Consider the following 27,980-nt stretch of genomic DNA (forward strand, 5'->3'; position numbering starts at 1 on the left):
AATCCTTTATACCTCATGCTTCATTCTAACATTTCTAAGTTACTAAGTTTGGTCATTAGCGTACCAACATTAATAATTAGTAGCCCATGTACCTTAATTTATTCTATTTTTATGTCAGTCTGTTCTACCACTTCTATTGTCATCAAAAAAACAAACGCAAAAACAGAAAATACACGTTCCATTCATTTTCCTAACCCGCGTGTCTCCGTTAAGGGTCGAGAGGATTTTTGAACCTATCCAGCTTCCGTCGAGCAAAGGCGCGATTCTCCAAATCTAGCTAGTCCATCACGGGGCTTACTAAAGATTAGTGTCAAAACTGAAATAATTAAACGTTACTTTGATTCATAAATGTAAGTCGAACTTAGAAAAAAAAAGTGTTTTCAAAGTTGTATTTAATTATTTTTTTACTTCGTTTTCAAACCGTGTTACTGCTATGATGTGAGTTCGGACCCAACAGAAAACAATTTTCTTATTTAAAAAAATATTTGACTTTTTCTGTTAAGGTAACCGTCGGAACTTCATTGTCTGTCTTTAGGTGAGTGCAATTTTGTGAAACAAGATGGTAATGAATTGTACAGAACTTTATGCCCTAAACTCAGACTAACACCTAATTGGTGGGTTAGCTAATAACATGCTAACTTTTAACTAATTGAAAGCTTCTATATATAATTTTTTTCCTTTCAAAAAACTCTAACAACTGATTTACAAAAGTAAAATTTCTATCATAAACTTTCGTAAACTGAATCAGCAAAGTTTGTCCATTCTTATGGAATATGATTATTGTTAACATGCAGAGTGGGTGGCTTTAATTACAAAAGCTAGTGATCAGGGCTGTGAGATTCCCAACCGAATCAACCATTTTCTTAAAAAATATCTAGATCATTTCAAAGGAAGTTTAATTATTTACATACACTTCACTAAATTGCTTTTATTGATTTAACACATTGATCTAACACATTTTCTAAATTTTTAAAAATTCTTTTTTAGGAGCTATTAGGAGCTGAACAATATTTGTATTGTTATACTGTTAAAGACAGTTAAAAAAACATTTGTTATTTAAATAATTTTTACTTTTCAACTTTTTAAACTGAGCTCAAAGATGAGTCAAAAAAAAACCTGTATATTTGATCCTTTATTTGAGACATATACATTTCTTCAGTTCACATCAGAGTCAGATGTGGACTTAAATTAAGACTTTACTTGAGACTCCACCTCGAAGTCTTGAGGTTTGGAACGTTTGTTTTCTTATTTTGTAACTTGTACTGCGTATTCCAATTTTAATCAGTCATTCTATGTCCATTAGACCTCTCTCCCTCTTCATACTTATTTATCTTTGTTTATTTTAACTCTGTTTTTTGGCTCTGTGGTGATTTAAATTAACAACAGATAACAGTGTTTCAATTTATCAATTTCAATTTTCATTATTTCTCTTTCTTTTGTATTGTTTTTACTTTTTGGTTCAATGAATTGATGAAATTTTAAAGTGGGATACTTATGACCATAAGATGCAAATGAAAAGGTATGTGTTTGTCTGCCAGACAGGCTTGTTAAACTTTTGTTTTTCTAAACTGAATTTCATCCCACATTTAGCAAATTGGGAGATGTTCGTCTAGAGGTTTACTTGTGATTTTGAAAATCCCCTGTTGGTACAGATTTTCTATATAAGATCAACAGGTGGTATCCTGTTACTCAGCTTTTTCTTGTTCGATCTTTATTTTTATATTAAAAATTGGCTTCACAGATTTCGAATTTAGGTAAAGCTTCAAAAAAACAACTCGTGTTTTATCCTGCAGTTACTGTAAGCATATGGTAGTATTTTTTTGCAATTATTGTGTTTTTTCCGGTATATGTATGAATATTGTTGGTTCTTGTCATAGTAATTTGCTCATTCATGTCCATCTGCAGGTAAAAACCACACCCCTTCCTGTCAATTTGAAATGACTGCTTTTAGCCTCACTACTTTCTACTGATAGAACTTTTAGATTGTTCTAGAGGGAAGAAATGTCTTTCATGACCCACATTGTCACAGCATCACTTTCAAAATAACTACCGGTACCTAGAAGGTACCTAATAATTATGAAGTCAGTTTTCTGTGTGAACCCTAATATTTGGTAGATGATCCTTTTGTACATTGAAATACATCAAAATTTTGCAAAAAATGATCATGCATTAAATGCAGGGTAACTTGACAGCTGTGTTGTAAATTTTTCTTGTTACAATCATTAGGATTAAAACTGTGTTTCTGGGTATTTCTTTTTTTCAAATCATTGTGAATCAGGAGCAGACACAACAATGTAAACACCCCATCAGAGGCTTCTCCCTTGGTTAACACTACTTTGCATGGAGACATCTCCTGCTGTGACAACTTTGAGATAAACAACTTTCTAGTTTCCTTGTAATGACAATTTACCTTTAAAACACTGTTGCTCAGTCACAGAAAACACGTACCTTGTATCTCTCTTCTGTTTTGGGATATTTAAAGGTAGCTCTGCTAAGTGTTAAGGCCTGTTCACACCGGGACGAATTTCGCGCGCGATATTCGCCGACGTTTAACGCCTCGTGACTAAACAAAGGGCACCAATGTGAGTGTGCACACTGACGCGAAAAAACGCCACGCGTCAAAGCGTCACTTTTTAAAAAACGCCTTGGGTTCGTTATTTTAGTTTGACGCACCGCGTCAAAAACTATACGACCAATGAGAATGGCACTTTTGCACACGCGCCTGGAGCTTCTGAGGTTACAGTGAAACACAACTTGGGGGTGCTCAAACACAAAACTGTCTTGCTGAGGACACAAACGTAACGTGCCCAGTCAATGTAAATGTGCCCAGTCAATGCGCGAACTTCAGCTTCATTTAGTTGTAAGTTTCACAAGAGACTTCAATCTTTCTCCTACACCTCGTGTCAAAGCTGCTCAGGGCTCCAGACTGCGACCATTTGGTCGCATTTTGCGACCAAAATTTGAGAGTGTGCGACTGAATTTTACATCCAGTCGCACATGTGCGACCAGTAAATTTGCCTCCCCCACCCTCCGTATTTTTTATACATTAAACGTGGAAGGGGCAAGTCAATGATCAATGAAATAATCAATGAGACGCGAGGGCACACGCACGCAAACACACACACAAACTCGCACACATACTCATGAGACGAGAGCACACACTCGCGTAAGTGGCTAAAATGCGTGTAGGGGGAGGGGCCTAGAGATAATCGAGCGCGCGTAAACATCTGTGGGAAGGAAACGGAGACAAATATCATCACAAACTGTGCGTGCATCTGAGCTATGAGCAAGCGAACCATTGATTCATTCTTACGACCTGCGGCTGGTGTACCAGTGCCAGAGTCTACAGCAGGGGTCTCAAACTCGCGGCCCGCGGGCTATTTGTGGCCCCCACCTTGAAATGAAAGTTTAATTTTAATGGGTCCTGCCAGTTTGCATGAATGACACCTTTTCATTGTCGTGTGCGGAGCTGACAAACCAACCAATCACAGTGGAATAAATGACTCTTGGGGGCGTGACAATGACCGGGCTTGAAAGCAGGAAACCTGACCCCCTCCCCAGACCACATGAAGGAGTTCCTTACTTTCCTTTTTAGAAGGTATCTATTCGCTCGTAATTTTCTAAATGCATGCAGTCCGTGCTGAACTTTTCTCTGGGCCGCACAGACCCGGCGGTTACGGGGGTTACGGTTAAGCGCGCGGCGTCGCATCCCCCCAACCAAACGGTTTATGCACGGCCGTTACGGCAGCACACCGCTCCCGCGGGAGTCGGGTCAGCTGAGGAGAATAAATGTCCCACACCTACATGCGTGACAGCTAACGGGGCTTGAACTTTAAACACGTGCGAGCAACAACCCGGTTTTGTCCGAGACGCACTTAAAAATAAAATATATGTCACACACCAGCTGATCTGAACAGCGTTGCGTCCACCTGGGTGATCTCAAATACGCTTATTGTACTTCTTGGCTGCACTTATTTGGTGTCACCAAGATAAATTTCCATCAGTTTTTGAGCCTCTCTCTGATCTCAGGTGTCTGTATCGATTGTTCTGATATCCAGTGAACATCGCCCGTTCTTTTACAGTTTACCTTCTTCTGTCAGTTTACCTTGTTTTTGCATCTTCAAAAGTGCAGATTAAAATGTGACACTGAATTTGAAACAGCACAATGTAATTTCTGCATCTATTATTAAAGTATTTATTCGTATTACAGTGGAAATTAGTAGATTTGGTTAGAATGTTGATTTACAGTATGCGCCCCTAAATTTTCTGATGGTGCCCCTAAACGTTTCAGTTGGGGGCCACTGTGCTCCTAGTGAAAAAAGTTAGTCTGGAGCCCTGCTGCTGCTGCTTTCGTTCATCTCGTCGGCCTCAGGAGAACCACCGTTGTCTGGTGAGCTTTGTCCGAAAGTCCAGTCAAATCGAGCTTCGAGCCACTCAGGTGAGGAGACCCTCTCAACCAAACTGTTGTGGTTTGATGTGGTCATGATAACAGCCAACTTTATTTATTCAAGCTAATGTCTTGAACAGTTTAACTTTATATTACGGTACAATATTTCTCTTAAACCGTTCTGAGGCATTACTTTGCTCATCCTCCAACTTTTACACACCTTCACAAAGAGGCACACTTAGACATACAATATTTAATTTGACCTGTTTATTTATTATTGTTTATATTTTCATGCTAATCTCATAAATATCAAAAAGGCAGTTGTAATCCATCTGGTTCTTTCTTTGTGATTGGGCTCAATCCGCTCCATTCTGATGCATCCACTTGTGGACAACTAGATCCGTGTACATCTTTGTTTTCCTTGTTGAGCTGGCATCTGGATCAGAACTGTGCGTCAGGATAATCCTGATTTTGCCCACCAATTTTATTGCACCGGTAATGTTAGGTTGGGGATGTGAGGGGCTGTAAGCTAGCGGGGAGAGCGTGTAGACAGATAGATGAAAGGAAGTGCGGGCGGGCTTACTTTGTGCCAACAGTCCCGACCCCAACTCAGAGGTGAATTTCTAATTAACTCCTGCCGCTCTAAAAAACTATGTCCAAGAAAAGCACACAGGTTTTTTAATTTTGCCTAAAAACGGCATAATCATAATTAAAACTGGGGACGCTTTTACAACAGACCATATGATTGGAGTGGGACTTTAAAGTGTTAACCAGATATATTCACCTTGGAAAATTGTGCCCAGTTCAAATCAACAGAAGTGCATTGATATATGAAAATACTGACAGCAGCTTCCCACTGGTACTGATTTTTTTTTTTTTTTGTCAGGATATATTTTTAATCTTTTGTTGCACCACAGTCTGGAATTTAAACAGATTGTGGTGTCCCTTTCATTTCATCAACACAGGATGATGCATAAAATATGTTTCGATTGTGAAGCAAATCTAAAAATAATTTAAATGGGAAACTTGAGAACTCCCAACCCTCAATGGCAGAAGTTGGTAACCTAGGTTTTTAATGTGAGCATGTAGGTTTAACAACATATATGGGGAAAGAAGTTTTTATCTACTTCTTGAATTAGCCAAAGATAAACTCAGATTAACTGCATCATAAAGTCAAAAAATATAAAGTGTAGGAGCATTTCTAAGGGATGTCTTCTTTCATTTCTTTAATTGGATTTGAAAGGGCCATTTGGAGCCAGATGTTCTTTGCTCAGGAGGACTGAAGTTACTAGAAGGGTCAGTTTTTGATCAACCACTTTAAACATTCTCCAGCATAATTTATTTTATTTGTGAAAGTTTTCTTTATTTTGTAACATTTCACACTAACCTTGGTCTAAAACATACATGAGTAAACCCGCAACAATTAGAGTTGTCAAGCAAATGCATGAATATGGATCTTGTCTCACTGCAAACGGTTATAGTTGAAGGATTGTCAGATTCCTTCACGTTTTCAAATGGACAGTTTGTAAAATTATGACAAAATACTAAGGTTTAAAGCTGAGAGAGTCTTCCTGAATATATTTACCGGTACTTCCTATCTGCTTTTGTTGGAATACCGTCATGGTTCATCCTTAGTAAACACAATAAAATTACACAAAATGACCAAATGTTATTCTTGGTCTTGTACTTTTAAACTGTTAAAGAAAATTCAGCCTTTTGAATTCAAATGTATTAATAAGATGTTTGTTTTCTTCTCCACACACTCTGGCTCCTTCCAAAGTGATCATGGCGAGCTGTTTGAGGACTGACTGTAGGTCTGAGTGCTTGTGTGTAATTTGCTTGTCTTTGTATGGCCTTTTGACAGACAGGTGACCAGTTCAGTGCCAACTGTGACTCAATTCAAGGTCTCTACACCTACATCTTCTGTTTATTTCTTCCTCAGCCAAATTCTGCTCATGGCTTCCAATGGAAATAGAAATTAAATATTTACACCTGTCAAAAGAAATAAAATAAATGAGTAAAAGTTTTGAGTATTGTTTCTAGAACAAATTAGAGCCCCAGCTTAACTGCTTTGCTCTGCAAAGATGTCATATTTAATGAGTAGTTTTCACAACATGCCAATTCTGGTTAGATGTTAGATAACAGCTTTCCTTTCACTTCACCTGAGGAGCTGAACTTGTGCCCCCAGGTTTTTCCTGCCGGTAACAAGTAGAACCTGCAAATCAGCAGTGAATCTGGCTACAGGTCTACATGTGGGTACATGATGTTCAGAGGTCACGACTTTGATAATAGCTCATTTATCACGCTGCATTCCGCTGCAACCTCTACATGAGTCTCTCAGCAGATGCTTGCAGCTGCTTTGCTTCACTGTGGCTGGCGAGTTGAGAAAGTGTCTGCGGTGTTTGTTTTAGTGTTTCCTGTGTACGTTTTTTTTCTGCAACAGTGGATTTAGAAAACAATAGTGTTACATTTTCATCACCTGAGTTGCACAAGAGCATTGTGATAAAAGTTTACAATACAGTCCCATGGCCTCAATCTGTCTGGGTTTCATTTGAAACAATTCTTTACTTTTAGCTGTTGATCTTAAAAACTGCATAAAGAAAATGTATATTATTTTACTGTACAAACTTATGATCCTACATGCAAAATAACAGGTAAAAAAGGGTGTGAGGTTCTTAGACCTTTCAATTTTTTGCACTGATTTCATTATTAAAGCCTTGGTCACATGCACCTGTACGAAGGTTGATCCGTACTGGTGCTGCAGATTTTTGGGTTGTCTGGACCCGTGTAGGGTTATAGAGAGGAGCAGCTGCATTTTAGGGGAAATGTAGTTGTGTCTTTCAGTTCCCTTGAGGCTTGAATGGCCACCATAAGGGACACCATGAAAACATCATGTTCAATGATTGTCGTGTATCTGGTAAGTGTGTCGTGAAGTATTTGTAAGCCTAATGTAAGTTGCATGCACTTATGACAGACAGGTGATCCTGTCATATGGTGATGTTAGAGCTGTTCAAGTACTGGCCCTGCACAAATGTTGCATGAATGGGGCCTGTATGAGATAGTGTCCGCAGAACGCCTGTAGGATGCCCACACAAGCTACGCTCTGATTTCTTTATTTCTAATATTCAGGCTGCATGCAAGGAACCACAAGGAGAGCACACTTATTACTTGAACAGAACTAATGGGCCCCTTGTGGAGTGCACAACATTGGGGGGGAGGGTGAAAAATAAAAATTCAAATGACACACTTGCATCTCACCTTCTAACTCTTACTATGACCTGTTTGTTTCACTTGAGGGTAGCTGTAGAAAAAAATGTGCATGAAATTTTTAAATCAATTGACTCATTAAGTGGTCTACAATTTTGCTATTTCTTGTGGGCTATTTGCTTCCCCCATACAAGTTTGACCATCTTTCGCCTGCAGACAGCCAGTATACACCTGAAAAGGCAGTTGTAACTAATGCTTAAAGACTTACTAAGATAAAAATTGTGCTTTTAGTGTTTGTGTTCTTGGGGCATTTTTCTTATGATGGAGGACATAATCTAAAATCATTGAGCTCAAATTTGCATTTCTAAATATGTCTTTATTCAAATCGTGAAGCTGGAGCAGACGAAAAAATGCCATTTGAAAAAGCTCGTGATTTGTGTCGCATAAGCTTATTATTATTATTGAATTGACAGTAGAGCAGTTGCATATTACTAGATCCATTAGAGCAAGAGCCCTCCACTGGGGACCCAATGCGCAGACAATGGCAGGCAGAATGTGCTCTCAATGTAGTTAAACACCCATGTGCAGTGACGTACTGTATGTCTCAGAGGATGCTCAATTGGCTGTTATGCATGTCAATCAAGTGTCAGACTTAACAGTAAGGATAATTTTTTGCAAAATTTATTTATTTTTGATTGACCGGTTGATTACAATTGACATAATGAGCACCCCTGCCCTAAACCACCGCTTAGTAGTTTAGTTTCACTTGCTCACCCTACAGGTGTTAATGGATAGATGGCCCGAGTCAGGTGTTTTAAATCCTTCTGTTTTGTCGAGTTATACTAATCTAATTATCTCAACATAGTTTTCTCATTTTTTTAATAATCACAGAAGCAGCAGTTAAGATTTTTTTTATGTTGAAAAAATTGAAATAATGTAATCACTTTTTATGTGTTGGTATGCCGCAAATACAATTAGCTATTTATCTACTAAAATAGAAAAAAAAAAACCGCAGTAAAACCACATTGGAAGCAAGTGATTAACCATTTTTTTCCGAGATTGTGTATTTTTATGTCTCCATAATGTAATTTGGGTAGATTTTTGGTTTGCTAGAATAAAGAGTAATCATTTCTCTGACAGAATGTCTGGTTTGAAATCTTATTGTTTGCAGCTGTTTTCAGGCAGTGTGCTGCCAGTTGGGACTCATTATGATCGTGGTTTTTGACAAATCTAACAGGAAGGAGTGTCATAAAAAACACTGTAAGTTTTAGAGTTTAATTTCATCAATATTTTTCCAAACTTATGTTGTTAGGTTTTTTTCATTTTGGTCTCTCTGTCAGTGCAAATGCTGGCCAGACAGACACAGTGCAGCATGGAAGAGGAAATAAAGTTTCAGAGATACACACCTCAAACTTAGATTAGAGTACTTTTTTTCCTGTCAATAGATGCGTTTCTGTTACACAATTGTTCAAAACTTTATTGAAATTCTAGAAGTGTCAAAAAGACACAATTTCGCAAATATACTGTTTCTATTAAATCATAATTATTCGAATAAACAAAAACCAACTCACGCGATAAGTCATTCATAAACACGGTGACGGATGTAAACAATGATTTACAGCAAATAAATTCAAATTTCTGCCATGACGCTAGCGCTCTTTATCATCTATCAAAGGTGACGTCGGCGTCCTATCCAGGCCATGGATGAGCGAGCTCCTTATACGTGGGAGTGGCTACGGATGAAGCCATTTTGGGAAATGTTTTTTGGGGATTTTACAGAGGCGCTGTGGATCCAACAATTCCACAGGACATGCTCATATTTTGATGAGGTGTGGGATGGTGTGGGACCTCTTGTGGTGTCCGCCCCCAAGGCAGCCAGTTCCTACCAAAAAGTGATCAATGTTTTCTTTTTTCTAAAGGTTTTCTGAAAAGCCTGAGTACAGGTTAGGAAAATTTCTGGATTGAACTTCCAGAGGTCATAAAAGTGACTCGTTACTTTTTGCTGTGGAGTTTAGATACTGCCTTTTTTTGCATAGTTCTTTATGAAATTCAAGGTTTAAGAGTTCTGAGTAATCTTGGAACCAAAACTTGAACCTCATGTTGTCAAATAAAACTATCAATCATATTTAGAAACCAATACACAAAGACCTTGAAAAACACACACAATGCCCTCAAGCCCATGGAGCCAACGCCCCCCACATTGTGAAACATAAAATGAACAAATAAATAAGAATAAGAATAGAAAATGCAGTTTTTTACTTTATGGACTGCATCCAGGTCTTTCTGCTTACTTACTTACTTCCACTTTCGGCTTCTCCCATCAGGGGTCGCCACAGCGAACGAGTCGCATGGTAAATTTGGCAATGTTTTACGCCGGATGCCCTTCCTGACGCAACCTTCTCAAACCGGGCTTGGAACCGGCAGAGGTAGAGAAGGGAACAGGGAGCAGCCCGGAGTCGAACCTGGGTTTCACGGACGGAAGGCGCCGCAAACCAGCACGAGCTAAACTGGCTCCCTATCCAGGTCTTTCTGCTATTTCATGCATTTTCATTTTTGCCTGAACTTTGATCTTTCCATGCTCTGTTCTGGTTACAAACTCTTTGACAAAAATGTGTCTTGAAGCTGAGTGCTCTCCAGCAAAACTTACAGCTCGGATCCTGTGAATCTTACCTGTAAAACACTATCGGGACCCTCTCTTTACTTTTTTGAAGATCCAGTCTGTTAATGTTGAGCATCAAATCAGAATATTGTTGCACAATTTTTGATAAAGTCAACTGCTGCAGACCTCCAAATGTAATGTGGACTGTAGAATGAAATATCTACTTCATTAGCCACCCTACGCAGGAAACTCATTTCAGCCGCCTTTATTCGGGACCTCTTTCTTTCGGGCATGACCCATAGCTCATGACCATAGGTGAGTGTTGGAACGAAAATCGACCGGTAAATTGAGAGCTTTGCTTTTTGACTGAGCTCCCTTTTCACCACAACGGACCGATACAGCGGCCGCATAACTCCGGAAACTGCTCCGATCAGCCTGTCAATCTCATGCTCCGGTCTTTCCTCACTCGTGAACAAGACCCCCAGATATTTAAACTCCTCCACCTGGGGCAGGGACAATCCACCCACCGAACTACCTTTCTCCAGTCGAGGACCATGGCCTCAGATTTAGCGGTGCTGACCCTCATCCCAGCCGCTTCAGACTCGGCCGCAAACCGCCCCAATGCACGCTGGAGGTCCCGGCCCGATGAAGCCAACAGGACAACATAATATGCAAAAAGCAAAGAGGAAATCCTGTGGTCCCCAAACCAGACCCCCTCCGGCCCCTGGCTGCACCTAGAAATTCCGTCCATAAAAGCTATGAACAGAACCAGTGATAAAGGGCAGCCCTGCCAGAGTCCAACGTGCACTGGGAACAGGTCTGACTTACTGCCGGCTATGCGAACCAAACTCTTACTCCAGTCATACAGAGACCGGACAGCCCTCAGTAAGTCTCCCGGACCCCATACTCCCAGAGCACCCTCCACAGGATACCATGGGGGACACGGTGGAATGCCTTCTGCAAATCCACAGAACACATGGACTGGATGAGCGAACTCCCGCAATCCCTCCAGCACCCTAAAGACGGTGTAGAGCTGGTCCACTGTTCCATGACCAGGACGGAAACCGCACTGTTGTTCCTGAATCTATCTATAGACTTTCCCCGGGAGGCTGAGAAGTGTAATTCCCCGATAGTTGGAACACACCCTCCGGTCCTCTCTTCTTAAAGAGGGGAACCAGTCCAGTGGTACAGTTCCCGACTGCCACGCGATGCTGCAGAAAGGAAAAATCAAAACACAAAGAAAAGCAGTTTCACTTAAATAACACAATTTAGAAAAAAAAAAAAAGATCAAAACAAAGGAATTAGACATGGTGAAGGACAAAAAATATTTTTCCATTATACTTTATCATTTTTTGCAAAAAAACTCAAATAGTTAATTTTTGTGACGGTGGTCATTTTATAGGGTGGAATGAAGGTGTAACCACCCCTTTAGTAAACTTGTTTACTATTAAAGTGAATATGGTGTGTAACAGTGCCGCCTGTAGTGTAATTTGTGTACTAAGATTATCTTTGGAGACATGTCAATGGTTTGACCAAAGAGATTCATAAAAGTTGTGTTCAGGTCTTTAAAAAGAATGAATCTTAAGAAGGAATGTTTTATTTTCTTCATCTATACTCTACACATCAGTATTTTGACAACCCTTTCCAAATGTTCCTCTGCAAATGTTCAGTGTTTTTAGACTCACCATGTCTGTACATTACACCGTCAGTCTTTATCAATGGTCCTTTTTCCTTCATTTCCTAACACTTTCCCAAGGTTAACCAAACATTCACAAAATATCATTTAAGACCTACAGATGTTGTTTTATCTCTAATCTTGAACAGGGCTCTGATGAAGAGGGTACTCCTCTTTTAAGAACCAGATGTTAGGATAAGTCTTTGCAGATGTACCTAAATTCTATACGGAGTTAGATGAATTGAAGATGATGGCATCTATCAAAAGCAGTTATGCTTGTTTACTAAGATGGCATGTGATCTATGATTGTCTCATTTGTAGGAAAGAACATTATCCTCTTTAAATACAGACAACAACATCTTCTTGTTTTTAATAGACTAGCTCTGATGATCTAAAATGAGGTTTAACAAATGATCAGCAGGACTGTGTACAGGGGTGGCACCAGGGGGTAGCTAGGGGTTCCTATAGCAATTGCAAGTTTAGGCAAAGCAACCCCTTTGCAACCCCATATATAAAAAAGCCTAAGTCTAATGCTTTATGCAAAAAAAATTTTAATTGTACAAAATTTTATTTAATGTCATCCCTTTCCATTTAACATTTAATGTATGTCATGTTTCTCTCATTTATTTTGTGTTAAAGACTGCAGCTTGTATGGTCCCGGCCATGTTCACATGAATGCTTTCACACCAGCACACTTAGTCTGGGCTAATTTTGGAAACAAATTCAGTTTTAAACAAACAAAATGAAGTAGGTGTGAAAAAGTCCATATAACTTGACAAAATATGTCCAGATTACTTTGAGGGAGGGGCTTCCATAAAAAAGGCCATGTGATGTTTAGATAAAGTTTAGATAAATAAGAGCAAAGTAGGTGTTAAACCCAGGAGTAGATCTACCACAAGCATGATTGAGACTAAGAATGTATTTAAGGAAGGATCAACTGTTGAAACAATAAAGATGACGCATCGGGCGGTGGATTTTGAAGCTCTGGAGTATTCTGGACAAATTCAGATGAAACCCTATTAATCTAGGTGGGGTTGTCAGTTCATTTTTATCTGGATTCCAGAATTCCAAAGGTTGTTGGGGTTTTGGCATAAATAAAAAAGATTCAAGTCAGCTGCCAATCTTCTTAAAAGTGGACCTGGCAATTTCACCCCAAGGTCAAGAAGGGCAGTGCTCTAATACATCAACCCTAGAGCTACATTTCTTTCTGTACTGGCCTCTAATACCTCACTGAAGGTCAGAGGTCATGACAGTGAAGCACTCTGCACAAACACCTCATAAACTCAACAATTGAAACTAGAAGCTCTAAATTGTTACATTCGTGGCTTCTTTTGCCTTCATGATTTGCAGTTTTACTGAGCTGAGCTGCATCTGAAAAAGGGGTCGTTCTGGACAAATACTTTTAGAAATGAGTTACTGTTTATACATATACGATTGGGGCTCATATTCTGAGAAACTGTTAAACAATAATAAATAATCTATAATTTATGATTAGTCATTTTCTGGTAATGATCACATCAAGTTCCAATCATTGAACTAAATATCATAAAGTCTTTGAAATATTTATAGAAGCCTATTGAAGGTTGAAAAGTATTTTCCCATTTCTTATATTTATTTTTTGTTCCAACGCCAGGATGTGTTTATTGCATCCATTTTAAATTTTTTAAATACCTTATTAATACCTTAAAAAAAAAAGAATCTGAAAGATCTAAAATTGTCTTTATACAAAGATCAGGACATTGGGCCATCTGAAATGTTGCACAAGGGCAGATAAACAATGTACACAAAATTATTTAATAAAAGTTTGAAGTGAAGGAGCATCACAATCATGAAAAATCGAATTCGTCAAAACCTTTAGAGACATAAAAAATGGAAAAGTTTAAATCTCAAGGATTTCAGATTTAACTTTGCAGTAAATGCAGAGAAGATGGAAGAAATCTGTCCGCTGGGAGAAAGAAAAGAACTGAAGTGTCTTGCTGTTTATTTAGAAAAAAAAAGAAAAGAAAACAGAGAAGGATACTTAAATACTACTGCATGCACTTTAGGGCCTTGGTGCTCCATGGTGGTTGGCATCCAAAATTTATGAGGATCCCAACAAAAAGAGTATTGTCATTTTTAAGAGCTGAATTGGCTTTGACAAGTTTCTCTTCAGCCCATAGAAAAGATTTGATTCTAAACTACAAAAAATGGAGAAGTGATTGATCATTTCAAACAAAAAATACCCAGATATATTTCTTTAAGTCAAAGCCAAGAAAAGGTGGAAGCATCAAACACAGCAGATTCATACTGAAAAGTCCCAGTAATGCTACATCAAATGTTTCATTAACAAGTTATAAGGCCAAAAAAGTGTTTTATGTTTGTTTTAAAGATCATTTAGCACCACTTAAATTTGATAAAAGCACAATTTGTTCTGTATATCTCTTAAAAATATTGAATGTTTGGAAAAGAAGAACTTTATTTGTATATTCAATTGATTATACAGAGAAATAAAAAAACACACTTTGAATTTTCTTCACAGAGAAATGTTTGTTTAAAAAAACCCACAGTAGCCATATCTTATCTCTAAAGGAATATAAAGGTATTTGGACATCTATACTTAAGAAAGAATTTAGAACAGTTATTTTAGTTAAATTATGGGAGTAATTTTGCAGTTATTAATCTCCTTAAACTGTTTATTTACTTAAAATTTGTATTTTTCTTCACATTTCTTTCAAATTAGGGCTGCATGAATACTTATCATCTATCAACTGAGTTTCCAGTACAAGATAAAGGAAGTTTTGTGAAAAAAGTCACGGGACCTTTGGCCTGGAGATGTGCTCTTAAACCTTAGGTTTCTTTGAACGCCACCATTCAGCTTCTAATGGGCCCTGTTGTTTCCTTTGTGCACACAGTCATTCTTTGCTTTGCTTTGGGCAACTTATAAGTAAGATTCAGAGTTCTAAAACCATTTCTCAAAACTATGCACTCTTATTCACTCACTCAGTAAATCAAAGTGAGTACTTAGAAAATATTGATGTTTGTATAATCCAGTTTATGAAGAGCAGATGAACCCAGAAAAGGCAGTTTATCACCACTAAGACTTTAAGATGGTGTTTACAATCTCCATAAGAGAGAACAGCGGCTCAGATGGGAGCTTGCTTCAGGAGGTTTTAACGGCAAATGTCTCTTTTAACCAGCTAACTGCTTAAACTGCTACAAACAAATCACTGCATGGTATAGTGTTGGTATCAAAGCAGCAGAAATTCAATCAGATGTGTTCCAGATGTTAAATTTGAGATTGCAGCTGTTGTATCTTAGCAGAACCAGGTCTTTTATTTTGTGGTACATCTGCAGTTCGGACTCTCACTTTGGGCAATTTGTTCAAGAGGCCAGGCATAGCAGCATGGTTCTTCCTTGGTAAGGAACAATCATTCGTCTATTGTTCTGTAACAGAGCAGTTATCCAAACACATAAATGAGGCTTTAACATTGAGCTGTTTGTAGATTCTTTCCTCTGATAGTCTGCTTGAACTGTGCCACAGTTGTCTCAAGTGAACTCTGGTCTACCTGAAACCAAGAGTTTCAGTTTACCTTTACCTTATCTAGATCTAGTTAACTACTGTGTGGATTTAGGCAGACTATTCAGTAGACTAAATAACCTAAATGAAAGAAATAGATGTTGTAAAAAGCCCACAGTGAAAATGTGAAGAACCACAAAAGTTATGGTGCTTTTATTCAGTTTACTTGGTGTAGTGTGAAGGTGAAAGTACTTATCGGTATATGTTTATCAGAGGACTAACAGGACTGACACATTTTTTCATTATGCTATTGATCCCCTCCCTGATCAGATTTAGCTTTAGGCAATGGTGCCAACAAAGCGCAGTTGCTGTAACCACACCATTTGATCTAATCAAGTGGGAAAACAAACTGAACCAAATGAAGGTCTTGGGTTTAAGTAAAGTGAGCAACATCCATGCCAGGCGTGTAAAAGGAGAAAAAAATGTTCTAAAGCAGGGGTGTCAAACTCACCAAGGGCCACATCAGCATAGTATGTGTCCTCAAAGGGCCAGATATAACTTATACATGTAACTAAATGTAATGAAAAATAAACGTAACTACTCCTTAATGTTAAATAACTCATTATTTATTTAATATAACTTTTTAAAGTGACAATTACAGTTGCATAGAAAACTTATGTTTGCTTGTTACTCTAGCATAAATCCTTTTACATTTGATTCTGTCAGGTCAGGTTATATGGACAGTCTTTAAGTCTTAATGTATAGTTGCCCAATCCAATATTTCAAGTCCAATTCCCCCTAGATATGAATAAATACACACCAATTTTTATTTTGAGAAATTAAAAACTTTTATGCTCTCGGGGGCCACATAAAATGACATGGCGGGCCACATTTGGCCCCCGGGCCTTTAGTTTGAAACATGTGTTCTAAAGGGACAGATTCAACAACATAAGAGGACTGCAAAGCTGCTCAACTGAACAGTCAGTGAGAACTCAATTTAAGGCTGAGTTGAGTCAAGGGGACTAGTTTTTGTATAAAGCTTTCCAGCAGTCATAATGGGTACTGTTAAAACAATAGCCATGGTTTAAGTGAATTGGATCAACTATTTTTTACTACAATTCACCAGTTTGCTTTTACATCACCAACTTTGGAAAAAGAAAAGTTATTAGCAACAGATTTGAAAGAAGGAAGAGTAAAAATGTCTGCTGTACTTTAGGGGGAAACAATGCTTTTATAACCTGTGTTCATTTCATGTCAATTCCTGGGGTCTGTTTGATTTTCTCTAGTTTCCCCTGGAAACCCAAAACCTGCCAAGTCAAAAAGTCTTAACATATGGATTATTATTAAATGCTCGTCTTGTGGTGTTACGAAGTTCTGGTCTGTTTAATTGACTTATAAATGTAAATTTGTAATTTTTGAGTTCTTTTAAAATTTCTTGAGGAATTACTAATTTTGTCTTCCTGTATCTCCTCTCTACTCTGCTGCAATTCTGTTTCACTTAATGTCACTTAATGTCATCAGTCTTCCGTGGCATTATAGGAGTGGTTCTTAATGTTCTAGTCTTGAATGGAGAAACTGCATCTATGGAAGACTGAAGTCTGTTATTGAAATGATCATCAATAATAATCACAGTGAGCAGGTGAAATATGAGCAGGAGTTTGCTTAAAAAATCAATAAAACTTGCATCCACTTCTGGAGTTATATAACGTTCCTCACAGTTCTCACTGAGGTTTTCTGCTGGATTACACTGGTGACATTAAAAAACACAATTATGGTCTGATATGGCCAAGTCAACAACAGAAGACACCCCAGCGGACAGGCCGTAGGTAATGACAAGGTCCAGGGTGTGTCCTCTGTTGTGAAACAAAATCACCATTTCTTAAAATCCTATTGTACATAATGTGCAGATATGTAAAAATTTAGAAAATTCTTCAATAAAACAGTAAGGAGGGTCTGTACACTGACAGTTAAAACAGGGAGGTCACCAAAAACAAAAGCATGATGCTCAAATGAACAATATTTGCTAAGTAAAATATTTTCAGACGTTATTTTTTTTGTGAGAAATCGATGTAGTACCCTCTACTCTCTTAAATAACAATTTAAAATTAGGGTGAGAAGCATCAGTGAAAATAGCTGGTGCATCAGTGCCAAGCCTGGTTTCAGTTAAAAGCAGGTTAAATCATGGTCTAAAATCAGATCATTAATAATTAAAGACATTTAAAAGTGATCTGACATTTAAAAAAGCCATCTTCGTTGTTGTGGGGATAAAATCTGATGTGAGCATGACGTAGGTTTTGTGACTTGTGTGAACTGGGCGGAGACATCTAACATACGAGGCACGTGAATGTGAATGGAAATAATTTGAATATCTATTGGTGATGCGGACTGATATATGACACTGTGTGGCAGAGAATGATATATCAGGGGTGTCGGTGTCCTGTTGATGTGTACGGGCAGGACTGTTGATGTGAAAGTAAGCCTCCACTGCTATCCCATCTTCCCTTTGTTTTAACTCTCTCCTGCTACCTTACAGCCCCTTACAACCCCAAGCTAAGTGTTTGTTACTAGTGCAACAAAAATGGCACGCAATACCAGAGCTATCCAACGGTACAGTTGTGAGTCAGATGCCAGCTCAGACAAGAAAAACAAAGACGTTAATTAAACTATTTGTATGCAGATGGAGCATCGGAACTGAAGCGGAGCACTGAGACTTTGGCCTGCCTATTTCCCTCACTGCATCACAAAAGAGACCTTTTTCTAAAATCTTTTTTTTTAATCTGCTCACGATTCATCCTGATTTGAATGAAGAATGCAGTTTTAAATTCATTTACTTAAAGAAATTAAATGTCCTCTATCATGAGAAAAAGGCTACAGGGACTTGTTGAAAATACCAAAAACACAATTTTCTTTGGAGTGGGTCTTTTATGGGGTTGACTTTTTTGTAAAAATTGTACTAATACATTGTACTGTGTTCTCTCATTTATCATGGGAGTTGTGTTCTAAAAAACTGCAATGCTGCAAAAATTGAAATCTGCAAAGTAGTCAACTTTATTATTTAAAAAAATTATAAATGTTTTACAGCTGTAAAACCCCCTCACTACACATTTTATCCACTTTTCTCAGACGGACATGAACACTTTCAGACTTTTCTCTCTTGTTTAAACTCTTAAAGTTTAAATCTTTATAGAAAAATAAGTCCAGTGTTATAAAACAAAACTCACACTTGGGACTGAAGACTTATGTAAATTTGGCGGGCTGAAAGCATTCTGTACGGGAGACATGGCACAGAGGAGACAGATTGACAATGATATACAGCCGGAATATTTTTCCAGGAGTTTTTCCTTGCAGAGAAGGAGCGTTTGAGGGCAGGGATGCCCAGTTTAGTTTAGTCTGTTTAGTTTTGTTGAGCAATTAGCTATTGATTTTTGTGACTGATTTTATGTTTTAGACATTTAACGGTGTGAAACACATTGAGACAACTGTGTTTTAATAATGGGTTATATCAATAAAATTAAATTGAATTAAACTTTTTTTGTGTTTAAAGTGTCTTGATTAAAAAATAGATTAATCTAGTTTATGATACTTTTCCACTACTGACTCAAAACCTAAGAGTAATTGTCGGGGAATGGTTGTTGATCGACACCAGAATGAAAAAATGAAAAACAAAGATTCATTCTTCTTCTGCCGTTTTATCCCCTTCGGGGTCACGGGGCTGCTGGAGCCTATCCCGGCCACTTGTGGGCGAAGGCAGGGTACACCCTGGACAGTTCGCCAGGCATTGCGGCCCTGTCTGTCGCAGGGCCGCAATCAGACACACCCATGACTCACATTCACATCTAGGGCCAATTTAGAGTTGAAGCATGTTTTTGGACAGTGGGAGGAAGCCGGAGACCTCGGAGAGAACCCATGCATGCATGGGGAGAACATGCAAACCCCACACAGAAAGGTCCCCCATTGGTGTTCTGTTTCAGGTCCCCTAACTGGGACTTGTACCGGGGGCCTTCTTGCTGTGAGGCAAGAGCACTAACCACTGCGCCACTGTGCAGCCCCCCCCCAAAAAAAAGATTGGAAAAAAAAATCACGCACCCACCCCTGTACACTCCTCTCTTTGCTACATAATCTCCACCTTCCTCCAGCAGGAACTGCAGATTTCTCCTCCATCTTCCTCCCTGAGCTCCCTGCTGAGTGTTTCCTGTCAGACAAGCCCATTCTCACTTTCTTCACAAAGTTCTTAAGTAAATCAGTGTTTAACTTTATTTGGAATACTGGTTTTGGAATTGGGTCTCACTATATATTTGGTCCTGTGAAGATTTTGCTCTTGAATTTAGTTATTTTTTTCTCTCTGGTTCTTGAAACGTTAAAGTTGGTGGTATCAGCAGGTTTTTAATTACTATTCTAAAATCATTGAGTAAAGGACAGAGAATGCAAGTCAATAACCAACAAAAATAAAAGATCCAACAAAGTATTTTTTTTTAATAGTAGTTTGACCTTTTTGCTTGTTTTATTCCTCTGTCCAAAAAAATCCAGTATACTTACAAGCATTTTACTGTCAGTAAGAAAAGAAAGCACTGTGCTCCAAAACTGTGGATTTCTTATTTTGATTATCAAACTTTAACTGAAAAAAATTGTTTATATTTATTCGTGTGAATTACATATGATACAATTAAGTCATAATCAGCAAAAGTAGAAATTGCAAGGTCACATGATGCCTGAATAAAAAAAGATAAAATAGGCTTAGAATGGAATTGGTGGGTCACACACACTGAACAGCATTGTCACATGTAAACATGCAGCTCAGTGCAGTAGAGGTCAATAGAAATCTCCCATCTTAGTTGATGAGTTTGTCGTTGACAATAGACCACCAAAGTTCTAAAGTCAGAAAGAACTCTGTTCTTTCTTTCTGTGCAGCTGACATTCTTGTCATTCTCCTCTCATCTGTAAAACAGTGGAGGCCAGATTTTGAAGAGTGGATTTAAAACATTGGTTCTCCAGAGGAAATCTCCTTTTCACACTTAATCAGACTGTAGCAGCATGTGTCACAGAGCCCTACTGCTCTACGGCTGTACATCACAACAGTCCTGCCAAAACCCTAACTCCGTTTGTTTTGATCAGCTGCCAGGCTTCTCTGCTTTTTTAAATGCGAACACATGCTTTGGGTTTTCTGAATTATTTTGACAGTTAATGTGTGAAGTTTGTAGTTTTTATTTTTATTTTTCCTATTCCCTGATGTTAAGGATGTGTGACCATGTGTGAACGAGCCTAGTGAAACATTACAAAGAACACTATAACGCTTTTAACACTGGCAAGTGCTGAACCAGATGTAGCAGAACCAGTTTGGGTTTGCTGCTTTGTCATGCACAATACATAAAGTGAATCGGAGGTGAGTTACATCTGAATAAAGATTTCACAACAGGTGGAACCATTTACACACTTTTATACCATGACAAAGTGTATACTTTTTAAACTTATCACAACTTAGGAAGTTCCACATGAGTCAAACAGAGTTGCTGGTTCAAATGTGTCTTTACGTGCTTCTTTTTTTCTGTTTGTTTTTTCTTTGCAAAAATAGACATGCTTCTCCTGATTTCATGCCTTTTACTTTGACCAGAACTAACATACATACTGTTTGTTATTAATGATCTTTCTGGCTGCATTCTCAAATCAATTCAGCTTCCCAAGTTCCGTTCTTTAAAGTGTACTTTTAAACTTTCTTTTACTGTGGTCCATCTTCCACACTAAACGGTTTTAATCAAAAGTGGGTTTATAAGCTTCTCCACCACCAAATGTCTTACTTAATCCACTGACTTTTACTGAAAATCCAGCCTTTAGTGGGAATAAAAGATGTTTAACTCTTTTCTTATGCATCTGTTCAAACTCGTTTTCACTGAGGGCCACACCAGCATAGCGGCTGTCCTCAAAGGGCCAGATTTAGCTTATACATGTAACTAAATGTAATGAAAAATAAATGTAACTACTCCTTAATGTTAAATAACTCAAATATTAATTTATTATAACTTTTTAAAGTGAAAATTACAGTTGCATAGAAAACAGCTGTTTGCTTGTTACTCTAGCAGAAATCCTTTAAATTTTGTCCGCTTATTTAAACCTACAATCAAACTGTCCAACTGAATAAAGAAAAAACATAAAACTGAGCTAGAAAGAACATGTGTAACATTTTACAAAAAAGGCTGTGACACAGCCTTGCATCCAACTGATGGTTTGATGACAACAATATCTCTGCACACACACATAAGACCTGCAAACATTGAATAATTACAACTGCAGCTACACATAAATAATATGTAATCAACTAAAAAACTTTTTTTTTTTAAGAAATTAAAAAATGATGCTCTCGCGGGCCACAGAAAATGACATGTCAGGCCACATTTGGCCCCCCCAGGCCTTGAGTTTGACACGTGCTTTATAGTCTCTATGACAGTAATCTAAATTTACATACACACCACATACCTGAATATCATGCAATTTCTTTATTTCCAAATTTTTAAGTGACAGTGTTAATGGGAAGTTTGATTAAGCCAATAATAATAATTTTAATAACAATAGTACACATTGAGAAATTTAATTCACATTGGGAGATTTCTCCTCAAAAAGTTAATACTTCTAATCACATATCCATGTTTATCCAATGTGTTCCCAGAAATGAATCAGATAATGAACTGTGGTGTTTGCTGATGATCCCATTTCTAAAGTCAATTTTGAAATATTTGATTACTTTCAGTTATCTGATTTTTGTAGGCTTATAAACAGGCTCTAATAAGGTCAACTAAAAAATATGAGGCCTGATGAGTGCTGGGATCCATTCCAGCCTCCCCTAAGCAGGATAAAAGTGATGCAGAAAAGTTGAGTGAGAGAATCTATCAAACTGCTTCTCAAGTACGAATTACGTCAGCTTCCTCTTCTCCGTTTCAGCAGCTTGTGTCGTCTCCGGACAGCAGAAGGTACCAGATGCTTAACAGAGTGTTGTGGTCAATGGTTACAGTTCTGTGTGCTGCTGCTCTCTGAAACATGAGTGAATCATGCTTACGTCCCTGTGTGGATGTGGTCAGTGTTGACTGTAAACCGCTTTAGGCCGACAAATATTCCAGAACAAAACCTGGAATCATTCACTGCCAGGTCATGTGTGTTTGTAGGTTTGTAGTGTCATGAATAGTTTCCTCCTGATTTTGAAAATGGATAACATTTGGCTGCTTACGTTAAAGGAAAGAACATACAAAAACGAAAATGTATAACTCGGGACACAAAACCAGTTTAAAATGTTAAAACGTTCCGTTTCATGAAGTGTTTGATGTCTTTCAGCATCATTTCAAATGTAAACCATTGAAGATCTGTATTCCACTTTAGCTGTGAAATCTGTTTAAATCTCTTGACTGTATACTTGCTGTCTGCGGTTAGATGTTACAATTGATGTTTATTTTCTATTCATCCTTAATTCCTGCTTTTAAAAAAATTACTAGAGAGCCATGGAGTAGTGGACGAAAGAAAGAACACATTTCGAATTGGAAAACTAACCAAAAATGAGCGACATTCTTAGTAACAAGGAGTACAAGTTACTCCTGGTGTCCATGATGCATACTATTTTAAATATTTTTTTTGTTTTTAACACAGAATTTAGCTTGAAATTAAACAAGACAACAAGTAAGCCAGCTGTAAGTAGATTTTCAATATTATGGGTCTGTTTTTCCAACTTTTGATCTCGCAGAACAATTGAGCGAGCACAAACCACTGAAATTACAATTTGTCTAGGTGTCAACTTGTCCAAATTTGCTGTCACAATTGTTTTTATCAGCGTTGATATTCTTTTAATGCTCAACAAAAACAAGATATTTCTGTGTTCATTCCAACAGCAGCAGCTTTATCCCTCCCAATTGCCCTTTTTTGAATGTTTGAGGTGGGCGTAGCTAATTCCGGTCATTGTCTTGTTCCACCTTAGGCTTTATTTTTGTGTTTGGAATCCCTTGAGTCACATCAGAGATTATTGGGCTATTAACTATTTAATTAATTCTTTAAAAAAAAGACATTTTAAAGAAAATACATGCAAACATCGCATACTCATTTATTAATTTCTTTGGATTTTAATAGTTTGTAGTTTAGGTGAAATACCAAACCTTAATACAGAAGTTTCTGGTTGATCTTCATAATTCGCTTGTCTCTGTCAAACAGATATCTCTATTCATGAAACTGTCTGTACTTTTAACAAGACTGCTAATCACTCTTTACAGAAAAAAAAAAAAACTTTAAAACTGATCATAGTAAAAATAAAGAAACGTTTTAGTACCACGGCAAAACAGCTGCATGTGCAAAAACGTATTCATGTCATTTGAAGATATTTCTCACATTAAGTAGTGTAACTAGCATTCAGCATCAGAATGTGTTATTGCACTGAAGTGTTCTCTTTGGGGATATACATTCACAGGATGTTTTCAGAAAGTTTAAACGAAAACACAAAGGATGCAGTTCATCCATCTGAAGTTCAGGAAGTGCACGCTTTGATTTACTGAGTGAGCACTGTCTACATTCTGCAGGTCAGTTGAGAAGTGAGCCTGATTGTAACTTCATTTCCAACCTCTGGGGGCTGGCTTTTGCAAATAATGAATTTGGCAGTGAAGGGATCACACATTTCTTTAACAATATTAAAATGGTCAATAATTTTCACAGATTGTTTCCTCTAAATTGGGCTGACCAACGGACTGGCCTGAAAGTGTGCGCCTCCAGAACTGTGTCTGAATATTACTGCCAAAATGTTCATTTTAAATCATGAGTTCACAATTTAAATTAAATAACAATGCAGCACAATTTGACTTAATATTTTTTTAAAAATCAATTTCCATCTAAAACAAACCCTACCTAGTAAAGAAAATCAGTTTTTAAAAACTAGTGATTTCCAATGAACAAAAAAAGCACTTTTACAAACCAAATCAGGAATTTTTACAATGAAAACTAACTGCAGCCTTTTCTAGAACAAAGAAAGGTTTGCTGTATAGTCTTCCATTATTCTAAGACGATGCCCTCCACACTTATGGAATCTCCTTTCTAAAAATACTTTTTTGCACATCTTGATAAGGGAAACGAGTGAAGTGGGTTTGAATCTCATGTATGCTTTAAATTCGGAGTCTTAAATCAATGCTTACCTAGACAGCAAACGGCTAAAAGCAGAGTTTCCTCGTGTTAGAAAAATGTATTTTCTGACCCTGAGGTCTTTGTTCTGTAAGCATTTGTAAAATACAATGGCTCAACGATTAAATTTCAAAGTAAGGCCTAGTCTTACTTTTTATTCGTAGATACAGTCCAAAAATATATTTATCTTTATGTTTTTATTTAAAAAGTTAATATTTTGTCAGTAAAACATGGACATAAAAAATGCAGAGGGTGAGGGTGACATTTTTCTTGTTCGTGAAATGATGAACAAAACAAACCGAGTTGCCAGGTTTCTCCATCATCCTTGGTCCAACTTCCCTTTGGCAGCTGATGGATCATCTGTGTTGGCAGGAGTTTTGGCAAGAATCTTTTTGCATCTTCACCTCAACTGTTTGATAGAATACAGATTCAGCCTCATTGCTGTCTGTCATGAAGACAGCTGGAAATCTCTGTCCCTGATGAGAGCCTCCATGTTCGCTGATGTTTTTAAAGAAGCTTTCCATTGTTGACAGCTCTCTTCTAGGTTCCCTTTTTCCTGTCAATCAGTTACCACAAGACTAGATTTCTATCAAACCTTTTGAAAATAAAATTTCTCATGCCAGATGTGTTTTTTAGACTGTTTGAAAAGGCAAATGTGAAACAAATAAACGTCCCTCATGCAATATAAAAAAGTAAACATTTGTTTTGAAATAAATCCGAGCTCATAATGTGAGTGTAAATATGTGTTCTGTCCTGATATGCTTCTTTTTTAGCCTAATTTCTTTGGTTTATTTTCCCTTGGGTTGTCTAATTTTTGTCTTAAATGCGAGTTTGTTTTTTGTTTACATATTATTTTCTTTGAATTAGGACCAAATTAGAGCATGGAGGTAAAATTATACATCTTTAGGAAAGTTGGAGTACAGCAAAATAAAAACTTGCAGATTAGCTATTTCTGCTGCAAACGGATTTTTGGGGTTTTTGGTTTATAACCCTTTTTGCACCAGTACTGTCTCAAAGCACAAAGTCTCAAAGAAGAAAGTCACATTTGATTGGTTTAGTTCTGTGCCCTACTTGCAGAAGGAGAGTTCTGAAATTGCACTGAATATTTAAATCAGATTTCACATTTGTAAAAAGCCTAGATTTCCTTACGAAACTTAGCATTTTTGTCATTTGTGACAGAATTACAGTTGAGAAACTATATGGATTTTTGTCTGCAGACTGTGATGTCCCAGGCCATGTTATCAGGACATCAAACATCTATGTAAAGATATTTGGATGTCTGCTAGTCTGAAAAAGGTCAAAGACATTTTTGCAGTTTTAGTACCCAAAAAACATTGATATGAGTCATTATTAACACAGAGAGAAAACCTGGAACAAGGAAGAAGCTTCCCAGAAATGACTGACTGCCCATAATGACTCCAAGACTCCTGCAGGAGGTCATGATTGAAGCATAACAACATGAACAAATACTGCAGGCCTCACTTGACCCACTTTAGGTTACAGTTTATGATTGCAAGAGGAGACTTTTGGAGAAAGATGTATCTAAAGAAAAACACACTGCTGAGCAAAAAAACAAAATGAAAAAACAAACATGTCTCACATTAGACTAAAATGTTTGGATTATTCCTCAAAATTTAAACAAATATTCTTTGGATTGATGAGATAAAAGGGGAACTTTCTGAAAGGTGTCCATCAAATTACAATTAAACTAGCGGTATCTCAGAGCAACATTCAAACATGGTAGTGTGATGGTCTGAGCTGTGTTGCTCCTCGCTCAGCACTTTTCAAACTAATGGATCAAAACATTCTGCTCTCTACCAGACATTCCTGAAGAAGATCGTCCTCGTTCAGTTCATGACCTCAAACGTAAGAACATTTGTGTTCTTCAGCAGCACAATGATCCAAGCATAGCAGTGATCCAGCTCTGAATGGATCAAACAAACTAAATTAAGGATTTAGAGTAGCTTAATCAAATTTCAAACTTAAATCAAATTGAGATCCTGTTTCATGACCTTAAACAGACGTTCATGCTGGAAGACCCTTTAACGTGTCTTGTGTGTCTTGAGTTACATCTCAGCTGGTGTTTCTTCCTGTCTTTATTTTCTCACCTGGAGTCCATTTGTGTATCACTCCACAACCGTTTTTCATTTCCTGTTACCTATTTACTTGCAAAGTAGTTGAGCTTCTGTTGTTTGAACTTTGAGCTTTTCTGGTTGCAGTAGACCCCCTATGCGTTGTTTAGTACTGATGTTGCTAATTTTGATTCATTTCGTTTGAAGGCGGCTTTAAAAGTCAATGTTGGACAACGTGAGTAAGCTTGTCTACAGGAAGTGTTGCACGAACACTAAACAATGCTAACCAAAACAGTTTGGAGCTAGCAAAGCTTTCAGGATTTAAAGTGAAGCACCTTCAAAATTGGATAACACTGAATCTACTCATTACTAATTTAAACAAAACTTTCAGGAAATAAAAAAAACTGTATTAAGCAGCTCAATTGGAATTTTTGACATGAGGTCAAAAAGCAGGCATAACCCTAGATCCGGCTCTAGGTAGGCTGAGATCTAATGGGAAGAGCTGCAAATAAACAAGATGGATTAAAGATTTAACACAGTGTTTGCCTTCAATTTGGAAACCATACTGAGTGTCAAAATCTTCTACCCAAATATGTAACTTAATGTACCCAAATGTAACTTAGAACAGCTCCCTGTGCAGGTGCAAATGAAGTGCTGTAACGTCTCAACTTAGTCACATAGTCTGAAACATTCACATGGGCATAGTCACAACTGCCCTTACAGGTGGATACGGGCTGTCTGAAGGAGAATAACGGGTTAATCTGGGCACGGAATAACAAAGTTACAGACTGCTCGGAGAGCCTGTTGAGCAAAAATGTTCATGCACTAAAAAAGTGCATGAAACATACACTACGACCCCCCCCCCCAAGGTCCGAAAGGGGCTATTATTCGGGCCTTACTAATTACCAGAATGTGACATCACAGCACTGTACATTTTTGTAAATATTACAAATCAACATGAAGGCTTTTATGATACTTTTTGGAATTGCCAGTGATAGAAGTCAACTAATTTCTCTAGCTCCAAAGGCCCCCCCATCCTTCATGCTACATGTAAAGTGTTAGGGGGAGCCAGCGATGTCTCACCAGCATGTGAGTTTTAAGCAGTCTTACCTGCAGCCTGAATGACGTATTTTCTGTTCTTCCTCTTATTTCAACACAGAACTCAGAGTAACAAGTTCAATCCAATCATATTTGGATCTGTTGTAAAAGCATACCCAGGTGTGAAGGAAGTTATGTAGCCTTTATGACTCACTGTTTTGTGCCATCTCCAGGATCTACTTTAAGAATGACCTTGTTGTTAAATGCTGGAAGAAGACGCTTTACTGCACGACACCATTAAGGCAGCCAAATGGTGCAGAACTCAGTCATTTTAAGGAAGATATTCCCTTCCTGATGTTGTAAAGATGGAC

The 27,980-nt window shown here is 37.8% G+C and overlaps 1 long non-coding RNA gene across 1 annotated transcript; it reads left to right on the plus strand.

The window, feature by feature from the left end:
* Nucleotides 1–221: 221 nt before the first annotated feature.
* On the plus strand, nt 222–27,980 carry LOC144992479 (uncharacterized). The gene is made up of 3 exons (XR_013656456.1): nt 222–350; nt 504–535; nt 27,843–27,980. It is a non-coding gene; the product is annotated as an uncharacterized LOC144992479 (long non-coding RNA).

Source organism: Oryzias latipes, chromosome 6, assembly GCF_053564925.1.
Source record: "Oryzias latipes strain Hd-rR chromosome 6, Olatipes_Hd-rR_3.1".
Classification (NCBI taxonomy): domain Eukaryota; kingdom Metazoa; phylum Chordata; class Actinopteri; order Beloniformes; family Adrianichthyidae; genus Oryzias; species Oryzias latipes.